Source organism: Castor canadensis, chromosome 8, assembly GCF_047511655.1.
Source record: "Castor canadensis chromosome 8, mCasCan1.hap1v2, whole genome shotgun sequence".
Lineage (NCBI taxonomy): Eukaryota > Metazoa > Chordata > Mammalia > Rodentia > Castoridae > Castor > Castor canadensis.
The window spans coordinates 55,419,659-55,438,089 of NC_133393.1; positions in this window are offsets into that span (position 1 = coordinate 55,419,659).

The following is an 18,431-nucleotide window of genomic DNA, read 5'->3' on the forward strand; positions in this document are numbered from 1 at the left end:
CAACCACACTTAATCGGCCAGTTTTCCTACAAACTAACAACTATGTGACTTACTATGCATGTGAGTTCTCATCACCTCGTACCTCCTCACAAACATTATAGCACTGACATCACACTGACATCACCCAACAGCAGATGTGAGGGACAGAGCCCTGTGCTCCAAACACCTCTGACAATAGCTGCACCAGCACAGGTAATCATTCAAACTCTCTGCATAGATTTCCCTATAAAATAAGAAGGTTGCTCTAAATGACATATAAGGTCAGTTTGGGTTCTAACATTCTACGAACATTTTGGGTCACTTTTGCTCAACTGGGCAGTTCCCAAATGCCTGACCCACAGAAAATGAGTGAATTATTTTTTCTTCTTTACTATGCTAAACGTTGGAGAAATGTGTTACACAGATATAGGTAACTACTAGATGGAAGATGACAGGCCCATCTGCTAACTACTGGTGGCATCCAAGAGTGCTCCACAACCTCAGGGGCTTGCACTGAAAGCCCAGGGGCATCTTCACATCTGCCCTGGAATAAAGCATCTAGGGCCTCTGCAAAACTCCTACCAGTGCATTGGGTGGGGTGCTGACAAAAAAATTCTTCAATGATACATACATGCTAAGGGACCCAGGGCTCATGAACTCGTCCTCAACTCAGTCACTGCTAGAGGCTGAGGTATGGGAGTTGTTTATCTCATAGAAGCAAGATCTCTGATCAAACATGCTTCTTAACTCACCTGAATTTGTAGAATCTGAAATTCAAGTTGAAAAGTAACCATGTGGTAATTTCCTGATAATCCGTGTCACTGTATAACATTCTTTACATCTGAAAATTACAAAAACAAGAATTTTCAATGGAATTTTATTCAGCCACAATAAAGAATGAGATTTTATCCTTTGCAGGGAAATGGATGGAAATGGAGATTATCTTAAGTGAAATTAGCCAGGTTCTGAAAACCAAACACTGCGTATTGCCTCTCAGATGTAGAATATAGGCCCAGTAAAAATAAAAAGAATATTATGTAAAACAACTCAATCTGACGGGAAGTCCCCAATGGGAGGGAGAACATTTAAAAGAATGAACTTAAGAATGTGAATACGGTGGATGTATTTTCTACACATCAAGAATGGAAGGGGAACAAAGTACAAAGGACAAAACGAAGGGATGAAACAAGTAGGATTATAATACATATGTACCTGGAAATGTCCCAGTGAACCGCCCCAGAAAGCTATCTTAAACAAAAAAATATCATTTTTTTTTTCAAAAAAAGAGAACAGGCCCAGTCCCACCAAAAACAAAGAAATAAACTAATAAAAAACACAACACAAGAAAGTAAAACTGGTCTTGTCTGGGGGTTAGTTACATTGGGAGCAGGGAGCATTATTACGAAAGGGTTGTGAGGGTGAATATGACGGAAATATTATGTACTCATGTATGAAAATGGAAACATGAAACCTGTTAAACTATTCCAGGAATAGGGAGAGAGGGAATAAAGGAAAATGACGGAAGGGATGAATTTAACTGTGACATATTGTAACAATCTTTTGTAAATGTAACAACATATACCCAGTACAACAGTACTCAATAAAAAATATTAAAAAAAAGAAAAACCATAGCACTCCAGCAGACCTTTTGTGCCTTGAGTATTTTCAATATAGGGTTGTGGAAACTATTTGCCAGAGCTGGCTTTGAACTGTGATCCTCCCGTTTCTTCCTGCTGAGTAGAGAGAAATGCAGGTATACATCACAGGCAAACAGCCCAAATTTCAATATATTACTATTGGTTTTTTTATCACATATGTATCCATTCCTAAACAATATAACGATTGGTTTTGGATGGTTTGGCTCTGTTTATTCTTTTAGGGGTTCACTGTACTTCTTTAACCTAAAGATTTGTAGAATTGGACAGGTGGTGTTGCTAAGGGGAAGAGCAACTGCTTTGCAAGTGCAAAGCCCTGACATCCAACCCCAGTATTACCACTCCCAACCGTCCCACCAAAAACAAAAAAGTCTATGAAGCTCCCTAGTCTTCAGGAAATTTAGAAAAAGAATTTACGCATTGAGTATATTGTTAACAAAATTAGCGAACACCACTAATTTCCTTCAAAATAATCAAATATGGAGCCCACACATTCATGCTTCACAATATAATTTTAGAGCTCATAAAATGGTTAAGAACACTCCTCATTAGGACAGTGCTGAGAAGTCATGAAAACCATAGTTAAGAATAGAGGCTGGGCAGAGTGATTCATGCTTGTAGCAATACCAGCTACTCGGTAGGCAGAAATGAGGAGGATCACAGTTCTAATCCAGGGAAGGCAAAAAGTTAATGAGACCTAGGCTGGTGACACGGCTCAAATGGTAGACTGCCTGCCTAGCAATCACAACGCCCTGAGATCAAACCCCAATACTACAAAATAAAATCCCCAAACTTAGCAAGACCCCATCTCAACCAGTAAGCTGAGCATGTTATTGTGTGCCTGTATCCTTATGTGTGTCCCAAGTCCCACCACCCCCAAAATAATCCAATCTGTGTGACGTGGCATAGGCAGGAGGATCAAGGTCTGAGGGCCCACCCTGGGTGAAAACTCAAAAGACCATATCTGAAAAATTACTGAAAGAAAAGCGGCCTAGGGGTATGGCTCAAGTGCAAGAGCACCTACCAAGCAAGTAAGAGACCCTGACTTCAAACACCATTATTATCAAAAGTTTGTAAAATGAACAGAATCTGAGAATGCATTACTTGCCTAGCATAGTCAAGGAACTGGGTTCAATCCCCAGCACTGGAAAAAAAACAAACATTCAATGAAAAACTCTTCTGACATTGATAATACATGCACGTGCACTTAATTTTTAATTTCAAACTCATTATTTTGTAAACCAACTCATTAGGAAACAAAACTAAGGATACTCAAAACAATGATCAGGTGCACTAAAGGAAATTCCAAAACAATTCTAACAATCTTTGGAGAAATGAAAACATAACCGCCTCAAAGGATACATTCCTCAAATACTACTATTTGATTGACTGGCTTCTAATGTATTCATTAATAATCCAGAGGAACGGTAACAGCACAATTATGTCAATGGAAAGAGATGACTTCAAATTATTGACTTTCCAACAGCACCTGACCCAGTGACCCAGGCAGACACAATATGAATTTGTTCATTAAGTAAACATGTGATGACATCAAATCCAGATCAAGCTTTTTGTCTGTCAATTTGCTCAGTATGTCAAAAAGCTGTCAAAAAATAGAATTATAAATACCATTTTGAACAAGGCTGTATCACTTGGCCTCAGGAGCCGTCACTTTTACCTGCCAATCTTTTTTCATATTTTGCAACAAAGTATAACCCAGGTGAATATAATCTTCAACGTCAGGGCTCTCAGGCATTGATATGCTTCTGAAGCTCATCAGCTGTTCTGCTTTTTGTGATATCATCTAAGTATTTTTAAAGGGCAGGCTTTTCGTGTGTGAAAAAGAGAAAAGAACGTCTGAAAACCAGTGATACAAAAAACTGTATAATCCCAGTTTATTCACATCTAGATTCCACTTGCGTACTTGCATCAGACTGCATTCTTTTCCTGCTCAAAATGCTTCTCTTCCACTACCATTCCTCTTGCCAAATTATATCACTAATCATTCTCACAACTATTTTGATTGATGGCTTTAAAATACTACTTCTTGGGTCAGACATGTAGCTCAGTTGTAGAACACTTGCCCAGTATGTGCAAAGGTCCTGGGTTTAATCCTCAGCACAGAGGGGACAAAAGTATGTGAGTGTGTATATATATTCTTTACTATAATTTTTATACTTTTCCAAGTTTGCTAAAATAAGTACATACTACTCATAGAGAAGAAAAGTATTTCATCTTTTGAAATATCTTTGTCTGAAATCTCCTTTCTAGCTACAGGAGTTTCTTTAAGACCCTGAACTTTTACATCTGGCTAGCCTTACTCTATTTCTTTTTGCAGTGGTAATGAAATTTGAACTCAGAGCCTCATGCATGGTACTCAGGCACTCTAACTCCTTGAGCCACCTCCGCCCGCATCCTGGCGCACCTCCCGCCTGACCCACGCTGCCTGCAGCCGGACCACCTCTGCCTGACGCACCAGCACGCCTGACCCCCACACACACATATACACACACACACACAAACCCACTCCCAGGAGCCCAGCCTGTATTCAAGGCATGTCGAATGTTATCGGCAAAGGCGGAAATCCTTGCGTTATCCTATTGAGTGGACACTTTCAGCACTTGAGAAAGGATCAAACTTAGAAAAACTCATGAAGTGACATCCGTTCCACCAAAGTCCTTGGAAGGAAGATATACTACCACCTTTATGTCAAGGAATGAGTAAGACTAATCCAGAGTCAGTGCCTGAAGCCATCACTTGAATTGAAATCAATTCTAGCAGGGTAACGACGCATGGATATACATGTATCACGATAGCCTGACATACACTGGCCATACTGAAGGAATACTGAATCTTTCCTCCTCAGACAATCGATTACAGTTAATCTAGGGAATAACAACGTAGAGAAAACCCCGAAATCACTGTCTTCCAAGTAGTATTCCTCACTGGCATTATTAGGATCTGAGCATCTAAAGGACACTGATCCAGGAAACATTTTTAACCACACATGCGCCCCCACACATAAACACACCCACAGATAAGCTATGATCCATGAATATTAACTATTTTGGAGTAAGTGAATTTCTGGACTTTCATCTAAGAAAAGTACCCTTCAGCCAAACCCATACTTATGGGTACCTGGAAACACTGGTGATGAGGTGATGTTCTTGAAACCTTCACTGCCCTTGGTTTAATGGACCCTGCAGACCAGAGAAGAAATTATGTTAGATCAACAAGTGCCTGTGCTGGACCTCCATGTACCCTTTTCCTCCCTTGCCAGTCCACTAGAACCACACCGTGAGATCACGTGGTCAGGACTAGAAGCAGAAACCAAGGCTTCCTGTGACCACAGGGACAACCAGGAGGCCTACTCTGCTTGGTGAGTTCCCTGCGAAATGACACAGAGGACTATGGACACTAAAAGCTGTGTGGCACGGAAGGTTATGCTAGCTGTGAAGAATGGAATCACCCGATCCTGGTGTGCTCAGGTCACCCGTGTCCTCCTGCCACGCGTGCCCCGAATACCTATGACCCAATTTAAAGAGAAGTCTTCCACACAAGACAGTGGCACCTACCTCCAGCTTCTTCATGCTTGGCTGGCTGCGCTACCATAGCAACAGGCCAGGCAGGAGCTGCCTCAGGAATGTATATGTTCCAGGGGCTCTGATCCCACTGTGACATCAGAACCAAGTCTGTCCTGATTGGTCAGACCACGTAAGCACTGCCTCTACGGCTCCTCTCCCTCCAGTCTCCAGCCACTTGTGTGGCAGTTTCCTGGCAAGAACTTCTGATCTGGGGATTGCTTGTCTCCTCCATGTTCCCTCCTCAGATCATTCAAGGTTCAACTGGCATGACACTTCTGTCTTGTTCCAAAGTACTCCCATCTGGACCCCACACTGTGGAGGACAGGAAGGCTTTCACCTGGTGAGTACACAAACACCTCAAGCCCTCTCAAGGTAAATCAGCCAGGAAAACTCCCTGAACCTTGGATGAGGCAACTTCCTTCTCAGAACTACATCTCCCATCATCTGGGAGGGTATTCCCTTATTTGACCCAAAATATCACAGAGTGAGAACCTGGAGCTGTCTTCCAGACTACAGTGTTCCTAACTTGAACAAAACACGCAAACGCACACACTGGCTGCCAAGACCCTCAACGTGACCACATGAATTCACTCCCTCTCGACACAGAAATTACTTCACTTTGATCTGAGAACTACACAGGCACACACACGCTATAGCCAACCAATGCTTAGGTTTCTCTAGTCACGGAAATGCTTACCACCTCTCGGGAGAACGGCACATTTCAGGAACACCACAACCTATGGAATAAGCATGAAACTCTCAGGAAGGACATTCAAATCTGCAAAGGTTCTCTGAGGGACATCACAGTACACCTTTCATTCATGGAACCGAAGACATAAAGTCAGTGCCACACAAGGCTGTTCCTCAAGTGACTTGGGGAAGGAACCTAAATTCTACCAACCAGTGTTGGGAAATTAAACAACAAATATCCCACACACACTCACACACAGATAATGAGTGACATACTAATAGTTATCTTGTATGTGAATTCTTACATTCGATGGAGTTAATTACAACTTTGAGCAACACCAGAAGGCATAGAACATCACACAGCCTTTTTCATTGATCTATTTCCGCATCGTTAATCATAGATTTTGATTCAAGGTGACTTCTGCATGCCTATGCAGCGCATACACTCAACGAGTGAGAAACAGTTGGTAGTACGAGAATTTATGAGGAATAGCAAAGAAATTAATACATGAACAAATGAGAAATATTAAGCACAGAGACAAAGACAGACACATACACACAAGAAAGACAGACAGACAGGTTGACACAGACACCCAGGAACCTGGCCTCTATTCAACGCAAGTCCAATGTTAGCTGCAAAGGCTGATATCCTGGCGTTAACCTACTGAGGGGACCCTTTAAGCACATTAGAAAGGATCAAACTTAGAAAAACACGTGAAGTGACATCGGTTCCACCAATGTCCTTGGAAGGAACACATACTACCACCATTATGCCAAGGAACAACTAAAGCCTAATCGAGAGTCAGTGCCTGAAGCCATCACTTGAACTGAAATCAGTTCTAGCAGGGGAACGATGCACGTATATACATGCATCATGATGGCCTGACATGCTCTGGACATATGCAAGGATCCCTGAATCTTTCCTCCTCAGAGAATTGATTACAGTTTACCTAGGGAATAGCAACGCAGAGAAAAACCCAAAATTACTGCCTTCCTTTGAAGCATTCCTCACTGGCATTATTAGGAACAGAGCATCGAATGGACACTGATCCAGGAACTATTTTTAACCACACATGCGGCCCCACACACAAACCCACCCACAGAGTGGCTGTGATCCATGAATATTAACTATTTGGAGTAGGTGAATTTCTGGCCTTTCATCGAAGAAAAGTACCTTTCAGCAGAACCCATACTTATGAACACCTGGAAACACTGGTGAATGAGGTGAGTTTCTTCAAACCTTCACTGTCGGTGCTTTGATGAACTCTGCAGACCAGAGAAGAATTTATGTCAGATCAAAAGGTGCCTGTGCTCTGCCTCCATGTAACCTTTTCCTCCCGTGCCAGTACACTAGAACCACATCCTGAGATCACGTGGTGAGGATTAGACACAGACACCTAGGCTTCAGAATGGGCAAAATCTTTGCCACGTATACATCTGACTGAAATTAATACCGAGAATATACTCAAAAACTAAATTCCCATAAAATCAATGACCCAATGAAGAAATACACAAAGGAACTTAACAGAGCTTTTTCCAAGGCAGAAGTCCAAAGGACCTAAAACTACATAAAGAAATGCTCACCATCGCTAGTCAGAAAGGAAACACAAATCAAAACCATACCAAGATTCCAACTCACTCCCATTAGAATGGCTATCATCAAGAATACAAACAAGTAATATTTTCAAGGATGTCTAAAAGAACGGAACCCTCATATGCAGTTAGTGGGAATGTAAATTAGTACAACAAGTATGGAAAACAATATGGAGGCTTCTCGAAACTAAAAGTAGAATTGCTGTGTGATCCAGCATTGTCATTCATAGGGATATCCCTGGAAGAATGCAAGTCAGGTTACAATACAGACACCTGCAAATCCATGTTTACTGCAGCATTATTCACAACCGCTAAGATATGTCAATCAGCCAAGACGCCTCACTACTGACACATGGATCAAAAACTGTGGCGTTTATACACAATGGAATTTTATTCAGCCTTAAATAAGAATGAAATTTTGTTGTTTGTAGGTAAAAGGATGGAACTGGACAACATCAACTTAACTGAAATTAGAAAGGTTAGGGAAACCAAAGGCCACATGTTTTCTCTCACACATGGACTAGAGACCTGATACGCATACAAGCAGTATTATGAACAACAGGTCTAAGCGGAGCTCATTTACGAGAGAGAGAGGGTAAAAGGAGGAGGTTAATCAGGTCAATATGGTTGTTGTACTTTCTGTAGAAGAATGCAGAATTTTAAAACCTTTTGAAACTACCATAAGAAGGAGAATAAAGTAGAAAACCAAAAAATAGAGGGAATGACACAATTTGTGTTATAACATGGACATATGTGTATATATGTATATGTATATATGCATATATCCATATACGTATGTGAAAATGTCACAATGAAATATCCTGTATAGCTAACTTCATTAAACAAACAAAAATGTGCTGGGCACCAGTGGCTCACACCTGCAATCCTTGTGACTCAGGAGGAAGAGATAAGGAAGATCATGGTTCAAAGACAGCTTGGGCAAATAGTTTGCAAGACCCTATCTCACAAACACCTATCACAAAAAAGGGCTGGTGGACTGCCTCAAGGTAGAGTCCCTGAGTTCAAGCCCCAGTTCTGCCCTCCACACCAAAAATAGTACACACAAAAATGGATTTTTGTTGTTAAAAATGGAGAACAGAATTGGAAAATAGGTCCTGTCTAGGGAGTTGTTACTTGTGGGAGGGGTGAGGATATAAGGAAAGGGTGTAGGATATGGTATAAATACTATATATTCATGTACGAAAATGGAAAAACGAGACCTGATGAAACTATTCCAGGAATGGGGTGAGAGAGGATAAAGGAGAATGATGGAGGGATGAATTCAACTATGGCACATTATAAGAACTTTTGCAAATGTCGCAATGTACCCCCACTACAATAAGTTTTTTAAAACTCAGTAATGTAAAGACGTTTTCTTAATCACTGTGTTCATTTCACTGAGCTTCACAGAGAGAAGTTACACAACCACACTTAATCGGCCAGTTTTCCTACAAACTAACAACTATGTGACTTACTATGCATGTGAGTTCTCATCACCTCGTACCTCCTCACAAACATTATAGCACTGACATCACACTGACATCACCCAACAGCAGATGTGAGGGACAGAGCCCTGTGCTCCAAACACCGCTGACAATAGCTGCACCAGCACAGGTAATCATTCAAACTCTCTGCATAGATTTCCCTATAAAATAAGAAGGTTGCTCTAAATGACATATAAGGTCAGTTTGGGTTCTAACATTCTACGAACATTTTGGGTCACTTTTGCTCAACTGGGCAGTTCCCAAATGCCTGACCCACAGAAAATGAGTGAATTATTTTTTCTTCTTTACTATGCTAAACGTTGGAGAAATGTGTTACACAGATATAGGTAACTACTAGATGGAAGATGACAGGCCCATCTGCTAACTACTGGTGGCATCCAAGAGTGCTCCACAACCTCAGGGGCTTGCACTGAAAGCCCAGGGGCATCTTCACATCTGCCCTGGAATAAAGCATCTAGGGCCTCTGCAAAACTCCTACCAGTGCATTGGGTGGGGTGCTGACAAAAAAATTCTTCAATGATACATACATGCTAAGGGATCCAGGGCTCATGAACTCGTCCTCAACTCAGTCACTGCTAGAGGCTGAGGTATGGGAGTTGTTTATCTCATAGAAGCAAGATCTCTGATCAAACATGCTTCTTAACTCACCTGAATTTGTAGAATCTGAAATTCCAGTTGAAAAGTAACCATGTGGTAATTTCCTGATAATCCGTGTCACTGTATAACATTCTTTACATCTGAAAATTACAAAAACAAGAATTTTCAATGGAATTTTATTCAGCCACAATAAAGAATGAGATTTTATCCTTTGCAGGGAAATGGATGGAAATGGAGATTATCTTAAGTGAAATTAGCCAGGTTCTGAAAACCAAACACTGCGTATTGCCTCTCAGATGTAGAATATAGGCCCAGTAAAAATAAAAAGAATATTATGTAAAACAACTCAATCTGACGGGAAGTCCCCAATGGGAGGGAGAACATTTAAAAGAATGAACTTAAGAATGTGAATACGGTGGATGTATTTTCTACACATCAAGAATGGAAGGGGAACAAAGTACAAAGGACAAAACGAAGGGATGAAACAAGTAGGATTATAATACATATGTACCTGGAAATGTCCCAGTGAACCGCCCCAGAGAGCTATCTTAAACAAAAAAATATCATTTTTTTTTTCAAAAAAAGAGAACAGGCCCAGTCCCACCAAAAACAAAGAAATAAACTAATAAAAAACACAACACAAGAAAGTAAAACTGGTCTTGTCTGGGGGTTAGTTACATTGGGAGCAGGGAGCATTATTACGAAAGGGTTGTGAGGGTGAATATGACGGAAATATTATGTACTCATGTATGAAAATGGAAACATGAAACCTGTTAAACTATTCCAGGAATAGGGAGAGAGGGAATAAAGGAAAATGACGGAAGGGATGAATTTAACTGTGACATATTGTAACAATCTTTTGTAAATGTAACAACATATACCCAGTACAACAGTACTCAATAAAAAATATTAAAAAAAAGAAAAACCATAGCACTCCAGCAGACCTTTTGTGCCTTGAGTATTTTCAATATAGGGTTGTGGAAACTATTTGCCAGAGCTGGCTTTGAACTGTGATCCTCCCGTTTCTTCCTGCTGAGTAGAGAGAAATGCAGGTATACATCACAGGCAAACAGCCCAAATTTCAATATATTACTATTGGTTTTTTTATCACATATGTATCCATTCCTAAACAATATAGCGATTGGTTTTGGATGGTTTGGCTCTGTTTATTCTTTTAGGGGTTCACTGTACTTCTTTAACCTAAAGATTTGTAGAATTGGACAGGTGGTGTTGCTAAGGGGAAGAGCAACTGCTTTGCAAGTGCAAAGCCCTGACATCCAACCCCAGTATTACCACTCCCAACCGTCCCACCAAAAACAAAAAAGTCTATGAAGCTCCCTAGTCTTCAGGAAATTTAGAAAAAGAATTTACGCATTGAGTATATTGTTAACAAAATTAGCGAACACCACTAATTTCCTTCAAAATAATCAAATATGGAGCCCACACATTCATGCTTCACAATATAATTTTAGAGCTCATAAAATGGTTAAGAACACTCCTCATTAGGACAGTGCTGAGAAGTCATGAAAACCATAGTTAAGAATAGAGGCTGGGCAGAGTGATTCATGCTTGTAGCAATACCAGCTACTCGGTAGGCAGAAATCAGGAGGATCACAGTTCTAATCCAGGGAAGGCAAAAAGTTAATGAGACCTAGGCTGGTGATACGGCTCAAATGGTAGACTGCCTGCCTAGCAATCACAACGCCCTGAGATCAAACCCCAATACTACAAAATAAAATCCCCAAACTTAGCAAGACCCCATCTCAACCAGTAAGCTGAGCATGTTATTGTGTGCCTGTATCCTTATGTGTGTCCCAAGTCCCACCACCCCCAAAATAATCCAATCTGTGTGACGTGGCATAGGCAGGAGGATCAAGGTCTGAGGGCCCACCCTGGGTGAAAACTCAAAAGACCATATCTGAAAAATTACTGAAAGAAAAGCGGCCTAGGGGTATGGCTCAAGTGCAAGAGCACCTACCAAGCAAGTAAGAGACCCTGACTTCAAACACCATTATTATCAAAAGTTTGTAAAATGAACAGAATCTGAGAATGCATTACTTGCCTAGCATAGTCAAGGAACTGGGTTCAATCCCCAGCACTGGAAAAAAAAACAAACATTCAATGAAAAACTCTTCTGACATTGATAATACATGCACGTACACTTAATTTTTAATTTCAAACTCATTATTTTGTAAACCAACTCATTAGGAAACAAAACTAAGGATACTCAAAACAATGATCAGGTGCACTAAAGGAAATTCCAAAACAATTCTAACAATCTTTGGAGAAATGAAAACATAACCGCCTCAAAGGATACATTCCTCAAATACTACTATTTGATTGACTGGCTTCTAATGTATTCATTAATAATCCAGAGGAACGGTAACAGCACAATTATGTCAATGGAAAGAGATGACTTCAAATTATTGACTTTCCAACAGCACCTGACCCAGTGACCCAGGCAGACACAATATGAATTTGTTCATTAAGTAAACATGTGATGACATCAAATCCAGATCAAGCTTTTTGTCTGTCAATTTGCTCAGTATGTCAAAAAGCTGTCAAAAAATAGAATTATAAATACCATTTTGAACAAGGCTGTATCACTTGGCCTCAGGAGCCGTCACTTTTACCTGCCAATCTTTTTTCATATTTTGCAACAAAGTATAACCCAGGTGAATATAATCTTCAACGTCAGGGCTCTCAGGCATTGATATGCTTCTGAAGCTCATCAGCTGTTCTGCTTTTTGTGATATCATCTAAGTATTTTTAAAGGGCAGGCTTTTCGTGTGTGAAAAAGAGAAAAGAACGTCTGAAAACCAGTGATACAAAAAACTGTATAATCCCAGTTTATTCACATCTAGATTCCACTTGCGTACTTGCATCAGACTGCATTCTTTTCCTGCTCAAAATGCTTCTCTTCCACTACCATTCCTCTTGCCAAATTATATCACTAATCATTCTCACAACTATTTTGATTGATGGCTTTAAAATACTACTTCTTGGGTCAGACATGTAGCTCAGTTGTAGAACACTTGCCCAGTATGTGCAAAGGTCCTGGGTTTAATCCTCAGCACAGAGGGGACAAAAGTATGTGAGTGTGTATATATATTCTTTACTATAATTTTTATACTATTCCAAGTTTGCTAAAATAAGTACATACTACTCACAGAGAAGAAAAGTATTTCATCTTTTGAAATATCTTTGTCTGAAATCTCCTTTCTAGCTACAGGAGTTTCTTTAAGACCCTGAACTTTTACATCTGGCTAGCCTTACTCTATTTCTTTTTGCAGTGGTAATGAAATTTGAACTCAGAGCCTCATGCATGGTACTCAGGCACTCTAACTCCTTGAGCCACCTCCGCCCGCATCCTGGCGCACCTCCCGCCTGACCCACGCTGCCTGCAGCCGGACCACCTCCGCCTGACGCACCAGCACGCCTGACCCCCACACACACATATACACACACACACACAAACCCACTCCCAGGAGCCCAGCCTGTATTCAAGGCATGTCGAATGTTATCTGCAAAGGCGGAAATCCTTGCGTTATCCTATTGAGTGGACACTTTCAGCACTTGAGAAAGGATCAAACTTAGAAAAACTCATGAAGTGACATCCGTTCCACCAAAGTCCTTGGAAGGAAGATATACTACCACCTTTATGTCAAGGAATGAGTAAGACTAATCCAGAGTCAGTGCCTGAAGCCATCACTTGAATTGAAATCAATTCTAGCAGGGTAACGACGCATGGATATACATGTATCACGATAGCCTGACATACACTGGCCATACTGAAGGAATACTGAATCTTTCCTCCTCAATCGATTACAGTTAATCTAGGGAATAACAACGGAGAGAAAACCCCGATATCACTGTCTTCCAAGTAGTATTCCTCACTGGCATTATTAGGATCTGAGCATCTAAAGGACACTGATCCAGGAAACATTTTTAACCACACATGCGCCCCCACACATAAACACACCCACAGATAAGCTATGATCCATGAATATTAACTATTTTGGAGTAAGTGAATTTCTGGACTTTCATCTAAGAAAAGTACCCTTCAGCCAAACCCATACTTATGGGTATCTGGAAACACTGGTGATGAGGTGATGTTCTTGAAACCTTCACTGCCCTTGGTTTAATGGACCCTGCAGACCAGAGAAGAAATTATGTTAGATCAACAAGTGCCTGTGCTGGACCTCCATGTAGCCTTTTCCTCCCTTGCCAGTCCACTAGAACCACACCGTGAGATCACGTGGTCAGGACTAGAAGCAGAAACCAAGGCTTCCTGTGACCACAGGGACAACCAGGAGGCCTACTCTGCTTGGTGAGTTCCCTGCGAAATGACACAGAGGACTATGGACACTAAAAGCTGTGTGGCACGGAAGGTTATGCTAGCTGTGAAGAATGGAATCACCCGATCCTGGTGTGCTCAGGTCACCCGTGTCCTCCTGCCACGCGTGCCCCGTATACCTAGGACCCAATTTAAAGAGAAGTCTTCCACACAAGACAGTGGCACCTACCTCCAGCTTCTTCTTGCTTGGCTGGCTGCGTGACCATAGCAACAGGCCAGGCAGGAGCTGCCCTCAGGAATGTATATGTTCCAGGGGCTCTGATCCCACTGTGACATCACAACCAAGTCTGTCCTGATTGTTCAGACCACGTAAGCACTGCCTCTACGGCTCCTCTCCCTCCAGTCTCCAGCCACTTGTGTGGCAGTTTCCTGGCAAGAACTTCTGATCTGGGGATTGCTTGTCTCCTCCATGTTCCCTCCTCAGATCATTCAAGGTTCAACTGGCATGACACTTCTGTCTTGTTCCAAAGTACTCCCATCTGGACCCCACACTGTGGAGGACAGGAAGGCTTTCACCTGGTGAGTACACAAACACCTCAAGCCCTCTCAAGGTAAATCAGCCAGGAAAACTCCCTGAACCTTGGATGAGGCAACTTCCTTCTCAGAACTACATCTCCCATCATCTGGGAGGGTATTCCCCTATTTGACCCAAAATATCACAGAGTGAGAACCTGGAGCTGTCTTCCAGACTACAGTGTTCCTAACTTGAACAAAACACGCAAACGCACACACTGGCTGCCAAGACCCTCAACGTGACCACATGAATTCACTCCCTCTCGACACAGAAATTACTTCACTTTGATCTGAGAACTACACAGGCACACACACGCTATAGCCAACCAATGCTTAGGTTTCTCTAGTCACTGAAATGCTTACCACCTCTCGGGAGAACGGCACATTTCAGGAACACCACAACCTATGGAATAAGCATGAAACTCTCAGGAAGGACATTCAAATCTGCAAAGGTTCTCTGAGGGACATCACAGTACACCTTTCATTCATGGAACCGAAGACATAAAGTCAGTGCCACACAAGGCTGTTCCTCAAGTGACTTGGGGAAGGAACCTAAATTCTACCAACCAGTGTTGGGAAATTAAACAACAAATATCCCACACACACTCACACACAGATAATGAGTGACATACTAATAGTTATCTTGTATGTGAATTTCTTACATTCGATGGAGTTAATTACAACTTTGAGCAACACCAGAAGGCATAGAACATCACACAGCCTTTTTCATTGATCTATTTCTGCATCATTAATCATAGATTTTAATTCAAGGAGACTTCTGCATGCCTATGCAGCGCATACACTCAACGAGTGAGAAACAGTTGGTAGTACGAGAATTTATGAGGAATAGCAAAGAAATTAATACATGAACAAATGAGAAATATTAAGCACAGAGACAAAGACAGACACATACACACAAGAAAGACAGACAGACAGGTAGGCACAGATACCCAGGAACCTGGCCTCTATTCAACGCAAGTCCAATGTTAGCTGCAAAGGCTGATATCCTGGCGTTAACCTACTGAGGGGACCCTTTAAGCACATTAGAAAGGATCAAACTTAGAAAAACACGTGAAGTGACATCGGTTCCACCAATGTCCTTGGAAGGAACACATACTACCACCATTATGCCAAGGAACAACTAAAGCCTAATCGAGAGTCAGTGCCTGAAGCCATCACTTGAACTGAAATCAGTTTAGCAGGGGAACGATGCACGTATATACATGCATCATGATGGACTGACATGCTCTGGACATATGCAAGGATCCCTGAATCTTTCCTCCTCAGAGAATTGATTACAGTTTACCTAGGGAATAGCAACGCAGAGAAAAACCCAAAATTACTGCCTTCCTTTGAAGCATTCCTCACTGGCATTTTTAGGAACAGAGCATAGAATGGACACTGATCCAGGAACTATTTTTAACCACACATGCGGCCCCACAAACAAACCCACCCACAGAGTGGCTGTGATCCATGAATATTAACTATTTTGAGTAGGTGAATTTCTGGCCTTTCATCGAAGAAAAGTATCTTTCAGCAGAACCCATACTTATGAGCACCTGGAAACACTGGTGAATGAGGTGAGTTTCTTCAAACCTTCACTGTCTGTGCTTTGATGAACTCTGCAGACCAGAGAAGAATTTATGTCAGATCAAAAGGTGCCTGTGCTGTGCCTCCATGTAACCTTTTCCTCCCGTGCCAGTACACTAGAACCACATCCTGAGATCACGTGGTGAGGATTAGACGCAGACACCAAAGCTTCAGAATAGGCGAAATCTTTCCCACGTATACATCTGATTGAAATTAATACCGAGTATATACTCAAAAACTAAATTAACATAAAATCAATGACCCAATGAAGAAATACACAAAGGAACTTAACAGAGCTTTTTCCAAGGCAGAAGTACAAAGGACCTAAAACTACATAAAGAAATGCTCACCATCGCTAGTCAGAAAGGAAACACAAATCAAAACCATACCAAGATTCCAACTCACTCCCATTAGAATGGCTATCATCAAGAATACAAACAAGTAATATTTTCAAGGATGTCTAAAAGAACGGAACCCTCATATGCAGTTAGTGGGAATGTAAATTAGTACAACAAGTATGGAAAACAATATGGAGGCTTCTCGAAACTAAAAGTAGAATTGCTGTGTGATCCAGCATTGTCATTCATAGGGATATCCCTGGAAGAATGCAAGTCAGGTTACAATACAGACACCTGCAAATCCATGTTTACTGCAGCATTATTCACAACAGCTAAGATATGTCAATCAGCCAAGACGCCTCACTACTGACACATGGATCAAAAACTGTGGCGTTTATACACAATGGAATTTTATTCAGCCTTAAATAAGAATGAAATTTTGTTGTTTGTAGGTAAAAGGATGGAACTGGACAACATCAACTTAACTGAAATTAGAAAGGTTAGGGAAACCAAAGGCCACATGTTTTCTCTCACACATGGACTAGAGACCTGATACGCATACAAGCAGTATTATGAACAACAGGTCTAAGCGGAGCTCATTTACGAGAGAGAGAGGGTAAAAGGAGGAGGTTAATCAGGTCAATATGGTTGTTGTACTTTCTGTAGAAGAATGCAGAATTTTAAAACCTTTTGAAACTACCATAAGAAGGAGAATAAAGTAGAAAACCAAAAAATAGAGGGAATGACACAATTTGTGTTATAACATGGACATATGTGTATATATGTATATGTATATATGCATATATCCATATACGTATGTGAAAATGTCACAATGAAATATCCTGTATAGCTAACTTCATTAAACAAACAAAAATGTGCTGGGCACCAGTGGCTCACACCTGCAATCCTTGTGACTCAGGAGGAAGAGATAAGGAAGATCATGGTTCAAAGACAGCTTGGGCAAATAGTTTGCAAGACCCTATCTCACAAACACCTATCACAAAAAAGGGCTGGTGGACTGCCTCAAGGTAGAGTCCCTGAGTTCAAGCCCCAGTTCTGCCCTCCACACCAAAAATAGTACACACAAAAATGGATTTTTGTTGTTAAAAATGGAGAACAGAATTGGAAAATAGGTCCTGTCTAGGGAGTTGTTACTTGTGGGAGGGGTGAGGATATAAGGAAAGGGTGTAGGATATGGTATAAATACTATATATTCATGTACGAAAATGGAAAAACGAGACCTGATGAAACTATTCCAGGAATGGGGTGAGAGAGGATAAAGGAGAATGATGGAGGGATGAATTCAACTATGGCACATTATAAGAACTTTTGCAAATGTCGCAATGTACCCCCACTACAATAAGTTTTTTAAAACTCAGTAATGTAAAGACGTTTTCTTAATCACTGTGTTCATTTCACTGAGCTTCACAGAGAGAAGTTACACAACCACACTTAATCGGCCAGTTTTCCTACAAACTAACAACTATGTGACTTACTATGCATGTGAGTTCTCATCACCTCGTACCTCCTCACAAACATTATAGCACTGACATCACACTGACATCACCCAACAGCAGATGTGAGGGACAGAGCCCTGTGCTCCAAACACCTCTGACAATAGCTGCACCAGCACAGGTAATCATTCAAACTCTCTGCATAGATTTCCCTATAAAATAAGAAGGTTGCTCTAAATGACATATAAGGTCAGTTTGGGTTCTAACATTCTACGAACATTTTGGGTCACTTTTGCTCAACTGGGCAGTTCCCAAATGCCTGACCCACAGAAAATGAGTGAATTATTTTTTCTTCTTTACTATGCTAAACGTTGGAGAAATGTGTTACACAGATATAGGTAACTACTAGATGGAAGATGACAGGCCCATCTGCTAACTACTGGTGGCATCCAAGAGTGCTCCACAACCTCAGGGGCTTGCACTGAAAGCCCAGGGGCATCTTCACATCTGCCCTGGAATAAAGCATCTAGGGCCTCTGCAAAACTCCTACCAGTGCATTGGGTGGGGTGCTGACAA